Genomic DNA, 12,617 nt, shown 5'->3' on the forward strand with positions numbered 1-12,617 from the left:
TGCACAACTTATGCTGAAGCTAACGCCCCCCTTTACTGTACCTGTTTTGAATGCAAGGTGTGTAACCTGCCCTTTATTTGAGCTCTGCATACCTGTGCAGGTAGTCAATTCAGGTGCAGCGTCTGTTTGGAAGCGCTGCCATTTCCTTCTGCTGTACAAAACTTAAGTATACTTCAGGCTAGCTGCCTCCAGGGGTGTCAGCTTGCATTCAAATTTTAGAATTTAGATTAGTGTTAGCACATAATTTGCATCTGATTTGTATTCAAGGTGTGTATTTAGCCCCAAGGGGCTGGGCATATCTCTGGAGCTTTCACTTCACTTGCAGCCTGTGAGCGCTGCCCATTGCTTGCTGTCTTCTGAACAAATATTAAGGGGATCAGTGGGAATAAGAGGAATTTTTTTTTTTCAAAAAGACCTTATAGTTTTTGAGAAAATCGATTTTTAAGTTTCAAGGGGAAAAATGTCTTTCAAATGCGGAAAATGTCAGGTTTTTTTTGCACAGGTAACAATAGTGTATTATTTTCATAGATTCCCCCAAGTGGGAAGAGTTTTACTTACTTCGTTCTGAGTGTGGGAAATATAAAAAAAAACGACGTAGGGTCCCCCCTCCCAGACCTCTTTAACCCCTTGTCCCCCATGCAGGCTGGTATAGCCAGAATGCGGAGCGCCGGCCGCGTGGGGCTCCGCACCCTGACTATACCAGCCCGCATGGTCCATGGATTGGGGGGTCTCGGAAGGGGAGGGGCAGCCAAGCTTTCCCCTCCCCCTCCGAGCCCTTGTCCAATCCAAGGACAAGGGGCTCTTCTCCACCACCGATGGGCGGTGGAGGTGGAGGCCGCGATTTCCTGGGGGGGTTTCATGGTGGCATCTGGGAGTCCCCTTTAAAAAGGGGTCCCCCAGATGCCCACCCCCCTCCCAGGAGAAATGAGTATAGGGGTACTTGTACCCCTTACCCATTTCCTTTAAGAGTTAAAAGTAAATAAACACACAAACACTTAGAAAAAGTATTTTAATTGAACAAAAAACATAACCACGAAAAAAGTCCTTTAATATTCTTAATTAACCATTAATACTTACCTGTCCCTTTAAATAAATGATCCCTCGCAATAGCCTCGGAAATGTTCTATCAGTTACAATGTAACAAAGTTATTACAATGTAACAACTTTGTTACATTGCAACTACGCCGCACCTGACGTCACTCGGCGCTCAGCCGCCGCATACACTTACGCGTCCTTGCAGGACGCTAAGTCCCCGCCGGCTCCCGCTGTCCACCCCGCCCACATCTGTCACCCACATGTGGGTGACATGTGGGAGAGGCGGGGAGGGCAGCGGGAGCCGGCGGGACTTAGCGTCCTGCACGGACCCGACAGAGCTCTGAGCTATATAGCTCAGAGCTCTCTAAGCATCTTTGAATTTGGGCTCCAAGGAGCCCCATTGGTCCTTAGCAGACCAATGGGGTTCCTTCTGATTTGAAGTTGAAGTTTGAAAATTCAAAGATGCTTAGAGAGCTCTGAGCTATATAGCTCAGAGCTCTGTCGGGTCCGTGCAGGACGCTAAGTCCCGCCAGCTCCCGCTGCCCTCCCCGCCTCTCCCACATGTCACCCACATGTCACCCACATATGGGTGACATGTGGGTGACAGATGTGGGCGGGGTGGACAGCGGGACCTGCACGGACGTGTAATTGCTGCGGCGGCTGAGCGGCGAGTGACGTCGGGTGCGGCGTAGTTACAATGTAACAAAGTTGTTACATTGTAATAACTTTGTTACATTGTAACTGATAGAACATTTCCGAGGCTATTGCGAGGGATCATTTATTTAAAGGGACAGGTAAGTATTAATGGTTAATTAAGAATATTAAAGGACTTTTTTCGTGGTTATGTTTTTTGTTCAATTAAAATACTTTTTCTAAGTGTTTGTGTGTTTATTTACTTTTAACTCTTAAAGGAAATGGGTAAGGGGTACAAGTACCCCTATACTCATTTCTCCTGGGAGGGGGGGTGGGCATCTGGGGTACCCCTTTTTAAAGGGGACTCCCAGATGCCACCATGAACCCCCCCCCCCAGGAAATCGCGGCCTCCACCTCCACCGCCCATCGGAGGTGGAGAAGAGCCCCTTTTCCTTGGATTGGACAAGGGCTCGGAGGGGGAGGGGAAAGCTTGGCTGCCCCTCCCCTTCCAAGACCCCCCAATCCATGGACCATGCGGGCTGGTATAGTCAGGGTGCGGAGCCCCACGCGACCGGTGCTCCGCATTCTGGCTATACCAGCCTGCATGGGGGACAAGGGGTTAAAGAGGTCTGGGAGGGGGGACCCTACGTCGTTTTTTTTTTATATTTCCCACACTCAGAACGAAGTAAGTAAAACTCTTCCCAGTTGGGGGAATCTATGAAAATAATACACTATTGTTACCTGTGCAAAAAAAACTGACATTTTCCGTTTTTGAAAGACATTTTTCCCCTTGAAACTTAAAAATCGATTTTCTCAAAACTATAAGGTCTTTTTGAAAAAAAAAAATTCCTCTTATTCCCACTGATCCCCTTAATATACCCTGGGAATTTGAGGTTCCTAAATTTTAAGCAGGCTTTGCTATTAACCGTTAAAGTCGGCGGGTTTTTAAATGTATACATTTTTCCTTTGAAACTTTAAAATCGATTTTCTCAAAAACTATAAGGTCTTTTTGAAAAAAATTTTTTCCTCTTATTCCTTCTGATCTCCTTAATATATTCTCCAAATTTGAGGCTCTTAGCATTTAAGGGGGCTTTGCTATTAACCCTTAAAGTCGGCGGCTACCTAACATTGATCCATGCGTCAACTTTTCCGCTTGGGAGCATGACCTTACGCAGTAATTTCGCAATACCCACTGTAATGCGAAAATTACGCGAAAAATTACGCTTACAGAAATCCTTCTTCATTACGATTATGTACTTACGGCCATAATCGTAATTACACTAATTACGCGAAATTTCGCGAAATCGTAATTACGTCATTACGCTCATCCCTACCATCAGAAAAGGATTAAGATGGAATGGGGTCCTAAGTAAGATTACTTAGGACTTGCTTAGCACTTACTTAGCACTTTTTGCCCTCTGCTGATGGTCGCCTGGCTTTTCTTAGATAAATTTGGTGGGGGCTGGAATCCACTGGGCCCCTGAACTTTCTCCATGCCCTAGGCAGCTGCCTAGAATTTCCTTGTGGATGACAAGGTAACCGCCAGCGGTAGGCAAAAACTGCCTAGGGCCCGATTTCTTCTGAATCCTTTACTGCTTTTACCGCTGCCTGAATAACATCCCATGCTCCATTTTTCCAAACAGCCGACTGAGGAATTTTACAGCACGACAAAATGTTCTTAGGGCTCACTGTCCCTTCCGAACATTTACCCTTGCCCTTTTTTTGCTAACCCTTACAGTGCCAAATGATCATATAAAAGAGAACCAAATATGTGGCACATCTCTGGCAAAAATCACATGACGACTACATATCGCCGCCGGTTTATGAGGTTTAGAGTATTCCAAACAGTAGCCATTCCCTAACTAGCTGATGAGGGCTGGATACACCCCAGGAGAAGCAGAGACAGCATACCAAATACACGACTACTGTTGTCTTTTTTTATCGTTGTCAAAACAATCTTTAGTTCCTCTATGGATAAAAGAGAAGTATATGAAGTCTCACTGCATTCAAAAGGAATAGCATTTGTAATGTTTACCTTTCAAACTGTAGTCAAATAGGAACTTTAACCCGGGATTGAACGTTATCCCAATCAGTAGCTGATAGCACCTTTCCCATGATAAATCTTTACCTTTCCTCTAAGGGCCCTTTTCCACTACGGCGTTTGCGATGGCTGAATCGCAAAACCGCAAACCGCTAGTGATTTTTCAAATCGCTACAGTTTGCTTTTAACATAGGAATCGCGGTAGGTCATTTCCACTACCGCGATTCATTTTTCACCTGATCGCGATCGCGCTGCGGAGCGATTATTGCCGCGATTTTGCTATGCAGTGATTAGCATAGCAAAATCGCGATCGCAAACGTCGGGAAATCGCCGGTCATTTTTTACCTTTTGCGATTCAGCAATCGCTAGCGTTCAGCATGAACGCTAGTGACTGCTAGTGGAAAAGGGCCCTAATAGTGCATCAGGGACATCTGTGTGGTTGATATTGGGGTGAAACCCCTCCCACAGTGTGATGTCAGGACCATGGCCTTCACAATTTCCTGTCTATAAAGACAATCCAAGGCAAATATCAATTTATATTGCACTTGGACTGCAGCCATTTAGGAGCACTCAGCAGGCAGTAGCAGCATTAGGAAATCTTACCCAAGGACACCTTACTCCTTTTTGAAAAAAAAAAACACGATCACAGTAATTTTGCTGTGATTTTACTGCAATTTTAATGAAAGTCAATGGGATAGTTTTTTTGTTTTTTTTTTAATTACCGGCACATATGAATTATACAGGTTCTGGGGCTACTCACACATAACCAGTGCCTAAACTGCATCTAACTAGCCACAAGGCATGTATAATTCATATGTGATGGTATTTAAAGGACCTCTGTCGCAAAAATCTTTAAATTTTAAATACATGTAAACATATACAAATAAGAAGTATGTTTCTTCCATAGTAAAAGTGTTTCTGTCACTTTCAGTAAGTATTAGAAATCTTACATTACCGACAGATTTTGGATTAGCCTATTTTCTCATGGGGTTTTTTCAGGGTTTTCTTTATTTTTAAAAGCACTTAGTGAATGGCAGTTGCTCCGTCCAATTGCCAAAAAAGTGTGCCGCAAGCAGGGAGGCTGGTCAGCATCTTTGTATAAATCTTTTTCCGGGAATGTCTTTATAAAAAATAAAGGCCATGCTGAGAATCCCCTATGGAGAGATGGACTAGTCCAAAATCTGTCGGAAATGTCAGATTTCTACTTCCTATTGTAAGTGACAGTGACATAGGAGAAAAATCATTTATGGCTCATTTTACTCTGGAAGAAATTAACTTCTTATTTGTATTTGTTTTAAATTTTAAGATTTTTGCGACAGTTCCTCTTTAAAGGTATGAGTTGGCAACCCTAATGGAAGCTGTAGTCTGGTGTCAGAGAGCACAGCATGGACTGGAGATGCACTGCGATTACTCCATAGGTCTGAAATGAAAGAAGGAAGTGAATTGGTTGCTGCTTGGCAACCCTGCTGTTTTGACAGAGTATAAACTTATTGTGTGTCAGGCTGTTTTGGTGAATAGACAGTTCTAGATAACTGCCAGACAGGAAGTCTACACAATGGTGACCAAACCTGTGACTAATACCTGCTGCCTTATAGGGTAAAAGGATAGAGCCTGCCAAAGTGCCCAAAGCCTGTTTATTCCTCAATTACGTAATGCCCAATAGAAAGAATGCCAGACCTGCTCCTTCAGGAACTATGGAAGATGTAGCTTGGTGTAAAATTATTTAAAAAAAACCATTGAAGTGCTATTAATATGCTTTTCCTTCTCAAAAGCAGAGCAGGGACAAGGTCCTCCAGCACCCAAGGCTGAGACACCAAAGTGCGCCCCTCCATCCCTGTCACCCGAGCCATCAAACACTGATTGCTATTAGACTAAGAGGCGCCACAGGGCCCACAACCTCCCCAACACCTTAATATCTAGTTATCTGGCTGCAGTCACTGCTATGTATTCCCTTTTCTTATTTATTTCTGCTTCATACACAATTAGGAATGACAGCTGAATGAATTCTGCGCCCCCTCCTACACTGCGCCCTGAGGCTGGAGCCTCTCCACCCTCTGCCTCGGCCCGGCCCTGCTCAAAAGACTCGGCTCGGCCACTTCTAGGCATAGAGGGGGAGTCAGAGAGGTAAAATTAGCCAATTAAAATTGAATGTGTGTATGCACCCTTATTCGTTAGTTATATACTAATTACGGTTGTGATTGTTGAGATTGAAGGTGCTCCTCATCAACAATACAATCTCCTGAAATATTGACCAAATGATCTATCAGATCGGATACCGTTAAAGAGATTGAACAGATTGAACTTAATCCCAATCAGTAGCTGATACCCCCTTTCCGATGAAAAAGCTTTACCTTTTCTGGAATAGATCATCAGGGGGAGGGGAGGGGAGGGGTCTGTATGGCTGATATTGTGGTGAAACCCCTCCCACAGTGTGATGTCATGGCCACAGTCCTGACAGTTCTTGCCTGTGAGCCTCGTTGCATTGTGGGAAAGAACGGATGTTCAGGGCCGGTTTAAGCAACAATGGGGCCCCAGGGCAAAATAAACCTGGCGGCCCCCCATCAGATACACCGGAACAAAAATCGGCATTAAGGGACCTTTTTTTGCAGCTGGTATAGTCAGGGTGTGAAGCCCCAATCAGTCGGAGCTCCACATTCTGGCTATCCCAGCCTGCATGCGGGACAAGGGGTTAAAAAGTTTCAGGAGGGGGGACCCCACATAATTTTTTTTTAAATTCTCACACTCTAAACATAAAAAAAAATCTTCATGCAGCCATATTGCGGCTGTATAGCGATCCCTGGCCAAAGCGCTGCGGCTGCGTATAGACCCCCTGGAAGCTGCGGCTGGAGTGTGTAATGGTTAAGGGCTCTGCCTCTGACACAGGAGACCTGGGTTCGAATCTCGGCTCTGCCTGTTCAGTAAGCCAGCACCTATTCAGTAGGAGACCTTGGGCAAGTCTCCCTAACACTGCTACTGCCTATAGAGCGCGTCCCAGTGGCTGCAGCTCTGGCGCTTTAAATCCGCCCGAAGAAAAGTGCAATATAAATGTTCTGTGTTTCTTTGTTTGGAAACCCTGTCAGGAAATGTATTGCTCTTTCTTTTGATGCATGTAAAATTACACTACCGTTAGGTTTGCTACTAAAAGTGACATTTACCGCATTTAAAAGTATACTTTTTTCCTTCGAAAATTTAAAATCGATTTTCTCAAAAACTATAAGGTCTTTTTGAAAAAAAGTTTTTTCCCTCTTATTCCCAATGATCTCCTTAACATATCCTGCAAATTTAGGGTTTCTAGTATTTAAGGTGGATTTGCTATTAACCATTAAAGTCAGCGGGTTTTTAAAGCCAGTGGGTACCATTTTAAAAATCAAAAAGTCAGATACTCACCTAAGGAGAGGGAAGGCTCGGTCCTAATGAGCCTTCCCTCTCCTCTCCTGGTGCCTTCAGTGCTGCGCTGGCTCCCCCGTTCGCATCCGCCGCCGCAGGGACTTCGGAGGTCTTCGGGAGCACTCGGGCTTCCGAAGACAGGCCGCTCCATACTACGCACGCGCGAGTGCATCATAGAGGACGCTCGCGCATGCGTAGTATGGAGCGGCCCGTCTTCGGGAGCTCGAGTGCTCCCGAAGGCTTCTGAAAGCTCCCTTCGGCTGCGGAAGTGGCAGTATTTGACCGAACTGGTCGAATACTGCCACGGGGGATCCTGCGCGGGACCGGGAACCGGGAGAGGAGAGGGAAGGCTCATTAGGACCAAGCCTTCCCTCTCCTTAGGTAAGTATCTGACTTTTTGATTTTTAAAATGGTAAACATTCACTTTAAATGTGTATTTTTTTTCCTTTGAAACTTTAAAATCGATTTTCTCAAAAACTATAAGATCATTTTGAATTTTTTTTTCCCTCTTGTAGCCACTGGGGGCTCCTACAAGCTCTGGGGCCCTGGGGCAATTGCCCCCTTTGCCTCTATGGTAGCGCCGGCCCTGCGGATGTTACCAACTGCAAAACAACCAGTATCTCCCTTTGTGGTATGTTCATTTACTGAGAGCTCTATGCACAGGCATCACCTGACAGGAGTAAAGATAATTGGACCTTTAGGCTAGGTTTCCACTTGTGCGTTTTGTGTCAGTTTTTCTGCTCAGAAAATTCGCATAGATTTTCAAACTAATGTTAGTCAATGCAGCCGTTTCCACTCTATGCGAATTTTCGTACGCGTTCGTACGCGTGAAAAAATCTGAGGTCCTGTATCATTTTTTTGGACATCGCGTACGATTCGCGTACAATGCTTTGTATAGGCAATGCGAATTTTCACGTTATTTGCCCGAAAATTCGCATTAGATCCATGGTTACAGGAAGTTGTCAGCAGTCATGACCAAGCTGTTACTAGGCAGATTATGCATATGTAACTAATGCGATGAAACGCGTACAAATTAACATGCGAATTTTCACCAATGTAACGCTACAGTGGAAACGTAGCCTTAGTGGGCACCTTTAGGGCTTGTGTAGTAAGACTACAAGCCAATATGGGGGGAGCATTCAGGGGGCGTTAATACAAGTTGTAAACACACTGCAATGATCTCAGGATCGGGGCTTTCACTTCTGCATGGTGGCTTCGTGGTGCATTCCATCGCAATGACGTGAGCCGAGCTGTGTGCTACCAGACAACACGCACGTCACGCCTGCGTTGCAAATGAATGATGATAAGTTATCATGTGCTATCACGTGTTGTGAGTGACACACACATTGCGTGCGCATCGCAACAGATTCCGTGTGAACTTGCCCAATGCCCACAAACTCTAGGCCGCTGGGGGTACTTACCTCGGGAGGGGGATGCCTCTGGATCCCATTGAGGCTTCCCCATCTCCCTACGCCAGCACGATCCACAGCGCTGGCAGCCTGGAGGAGAAGCCGGCCACAATATTCCCGCCTGCGCTCCTGCGTAGGTGTAGTAGCAGCTGATTTCTGACTGCAGTAGTAGTAGTCTAAATCACGCACCTGAAACCAGTATGTGACTAATACAGTCAGACTTCAGTCAGAGCAACTGATCTGCATGCTTGTTCAGGGTCTATGGGTAAAAAGTATTAGAGACTGAGGGTTAACAGGACAGCCAGGCAATGTGCATTGTTTAAAGGGAACCCGAAGCGAAATGGATATGAAGGCTGCCATATTTATTTCCTTTTAAAGGGAACCTTAACTGAACGGGGGGTGGGGGGGGGGTATAGAGTTTCCCTTACCTGGGGCTATTACCAGCCCCCTGCAGCAGTCCTGTGCCCTCGGAGCCGCTCTGGAATCCTCCGGTCCCCCGCTGTCACTTAGCTTTGTTTTTGACGACTCACCAGTCGGCCGTCCGCCATGCGTATTATTGGACGCATTCCCTAATGCAATTAGCGCTGTTGCGGTTCGCAACGCGTACAAATACTCATTGCCGCATTCCACACGTGTAGATATGTGGCAACGCATATTTTTGTATGCGTTGCGATCTGCAACAGCGCTAATTGCAGTTGGGAATGCGTCCAATAATACGCATGGCGGACGGCCGACTGGTTAGTCGTCAAAAAAGAAACTAAGTGACAGCGTGGGACCGGAGGATTCCAGAGCGGCTCCGAGGGCACAGGACTGCTGCAGGGGGCTGGTAATAGCCCCAGGTAATTGAAACTGTTTACCCCCGTTCAGTTAAGGTTCCCTTTAAGCAATACCAGTTGCCTGGCTTTCCTGCTGACCCTCTGCCTCAAATACTTTTAGCCATAGACCCTGAACATGCATACAGCAGATCAGGTACTCCACTTAGTTGACTCAGTTTTACTGGATTAGCCAAATGCAGGTTCCAGGGTTTTGACTCCAACACTACTTATGCCAGAAGATCAACAGGGCTGCCAGGCAACTGGCATTGTTTACAAGAAAATAAATATGGCAGGCTCCATATTACTCTCACCTCGGGTTCCCTTTCAAAGGAAGTATGAATGTCAGCCTCCATATTCCTTTCAGTTCTGGGGTCCTTTACAGGAGCGTATCTGGGTAATATAGCCCCTATGGCAAACACTGAAATTGTGTCTCCCTCCCCCTGGTCACACAAACTTGCCCCATATTAACAGCTTCTTTTATTGCAATGATACAAGTCTCCCCAGTATAAGTAGCCCCTCCAGTATAGGTTGCTAGAGTGAGCCCCCCCCCCCCCCCCCACAAGTGTAAGTAACCAGAGGTAGCACCCTAGTATAGTTAGCCAAAGATAGTTCACCCAATATAGGTAGCCAGCACTTTAGAATGCCCTGCCAGTATATGTAGTAAGAGGTGTCTCCCCAGTATAAGTAGCCCCCCTCCCCCATTATAGGTAGTTAGAGATGTCCTCCAGTATAAGAGCAGGTACAAACACTTGAGAGGCATCCCTCAGTATGAAGGTGGAGCATGAGGGAGGAAGGGGCAGCCATGGTGCCCATGGCAGGAGCCATGCATGCACCCCTCTAGATACGCCTCTGGTCCTTTAATCTAAGCCTGCAACACTGCACAGTGAGAGTGGCAGCAACTTGGCCTCCAATGTTAAGTTCAGCTATTCTTCTATAATAAACGGTCAGTATACACAGTATCTATGAGAACCATTTTGTGGTAAATGATCAATACTGGTTTCCCAAGGGAATCATAAACAGGTTAATAGGCTATGTAATATTAATTCTAGTATTGATCCAGCACTTACCTCTGTTGCAGGAGCATGCTGTAATTTATATATGATGGAGCATGTGCTGCATGCACCATGTGTGTTGTAGGATATGTTCTGGTCTGCTTCTCTCTGTGATAGTTGTATGGACCTTTGCCTGGGTGGGGTCATATCAGAAAACGAGGAGAGCGCTAGGTTGTATGTATAATACTATAACCAGTGCTGTCTTCACCTGTTATAGCTATTGATTTGTTCTTTATTCATAGTAATTAGTAAGGTGTTTGTTTTGTGTGATAACTTGTCTCTTTAATTATTTTATTGAGTTATGTGTAAACAGTAGGAATTGTAAAGGTTCTTTCACAAGGACAGTAAAATTGCTGTTTTATAATCTCTTTACTGGCTGCTACCGGCCGTCTCCTGTTCCCCGCTCAGTCAGCATTCATAAAGTACTTTATTCAGCGCTTGCCATGTGTTTACAGTCTAGTGTGGCAGCTGAGCCAAGTCTCCACCTCTGAGATGTTGCATGCCTCTGCCAAACTGGAATCCTGTGTGTACGCTTTCACTGAGGAGCACAGTGTGTGGTAGCAGTTATCTAGTAGTGGCTGGATAGTGTGATGGTGAAGGGCTCTGCCTCTGACATATTTGACCTTGGTTTGAATCTCTGCTCTTCCTGTTCAGTAAGGGGTACTTGAACAAGACTCCCTAGCACTGCTACTGCCCAGAAATGAATTAAGATGAAATGTGGCCCTTGGGAGTTTTTTTTCCTACAAGTCCACTAATGGTCACCTGCTTTTTTTTTAGTAAGATTTGGTGGGGGATAGCATCCGCCAGGCCCTAGATTCTATCCAGGCCCTAGGCAACTGTCTAGGTTTACCTTGTGGATGATTAAGCTCTGCTACTGCCTACGGAGTGTGCCCTAGTGACTGAGTGCTTTGAGTCCACCAGGAGAAAAGTGTAATATAAATGTTATTTGTCTTGTCTACTTAAAGGAAATGTCCAAGCTGCTAAAAAAATGACATCTACTTACCCGGGGCTTCCTCCAACCCCTAGCAGCTGATCTGGCCTGTCCCGCAGCTCTGCTCTCAACCTGTGTCCCAGGATCCCCTTAGTTCGCGATGACGAACTACTGCGCCTGTGCATTAAACTCCAGACCACATGGACATGATTGACAGCAAGTCTCACGCAAGCACAGAAGTTCCCGACCTGGCGAGGTCGTCATTGTGAACGGAGGGAACAGAGCAGTGGCGAGGGCCAGATCAGCTGCTGGGGCTGTAGGAAGCCCCGGGTAAGTAGATGTCATTTTTTTTGCAGCTCGGACATTTCTTTTTACTGTACTCCTTGACCATACATGTGGAAGAGTCTTTAGATTGTAAGCTGGCAAGGGCAGGGCTCTTCCACCCTTTTGTGTCTTGGAGTTTGTTATACATTTTATTCATCATGTTACATTTGTCACTGTATTTACTATGTCTGCCTAATCTGTAGTTTGTATCATTTCCTTATTATTATGTACCCTATGTTTGTTTCTTACTCTGCACAGCGCCATGGAATATGTTGGTGCTTAAAGGTTTTTTTTTTTTGTTTTTTTTTAAAAAAAACAAAAACTGACACTTACCTGGGGCTCCTACCGGCCCCCTGCAGCTGTCATGTGCCCGCGCCGTCCTCTACAATCTTCCGTTCCCCGCCGTAGGTCACTGTCTAATTATTCGTCCAACTAGATGAATACAACAGCGCCTGCACGGCTATGGTCGCACACGTCCTTGCTCCCGCTCGCGTCTCCAGGAGCTTTCTGTGCAGGTGCAGTACAAGAAAACTTTGTACCGCGCCTGCGCAGGAAGCTCCTGGAGACGCGAGCGGGAGCAAGGACGCGCGCAGCTGTATTCATCTAGGTGGACAAATAATTAGACGGCAACCAGCTGCAAGATTGTAGAGGACGGCATGGACACATGACAGCTGCAGGTGGCCGGTAGGAGCCCCAGGTAAGTGTTGGTTTTTGTTTTAAAAAGAAAAACCCCACTTAACCCCTTTAAGGGTTAGGTGTCACCGGGAGTGGGGGGTTTGAGTTTAAGGGTTAGGCATCACCATGGGCAGGGGTGTAAACAGAGGGGAGCAGTTCCTACGACAGGAGGGCCCAGAGCTGTAAAGGGGCCCCAACTGCTACTTTACTCCTTCTGATAAATGGGTCCATGTTTCAGATCAGGTTTTTTTTGTAGCTACAATTGTTATGGGTGTGAAAATAATGATGGCCACACCCATTTTATGACCCTTGTGC

The 12,617-nt window shown here is 45.9% G+C and overlaps 1 protein-coding gene across 10 annotated transcripts in view; it reads left to right on the forward strand.

Annotated features, from left to right (window-relative positions):
- The window catches only part of VWA7 (von Willebrand factor A domain containing 7), a 92,853-nt gene that overhangs the window by 31,077 nt on the left and 49,159 nt on the right, over positions 1-12,617 (forward strand). The window contains exon 1 of one of the 10 annotated variants that reach the window (XM_068250382.1): positions 5,276-5,305. The exons of 8 other annotated variants lie outside the window; for them this stretch is intronic. The gene's annotated coding sequence lies outside the window, so the exon portion shown is untranslated. Of the gene's footprint in view, positions 1-5,275; positions 5,306-7,707; positions 7,728-12,617 lie in introns of those variants that run through there. One more of the 10 variants, XM_068250387.1, reaches the window with a different exon arrangement.

Source organism: Hyperolius riggenbachi, chromosome 8 (genome assembly GCF_040937935.1).
Source record: "Hyperolius riggenbachi isolate aHypRig1 chromosome 8, aHypRig1.pri, whole genome shotgun sequence".
Lineage (NCBI taxonomy): Eukaryota > Metazoa > Chordata > Amphibia > Anura > Hyperoliidae > Hyperolius > Hyperolius riggenbachi.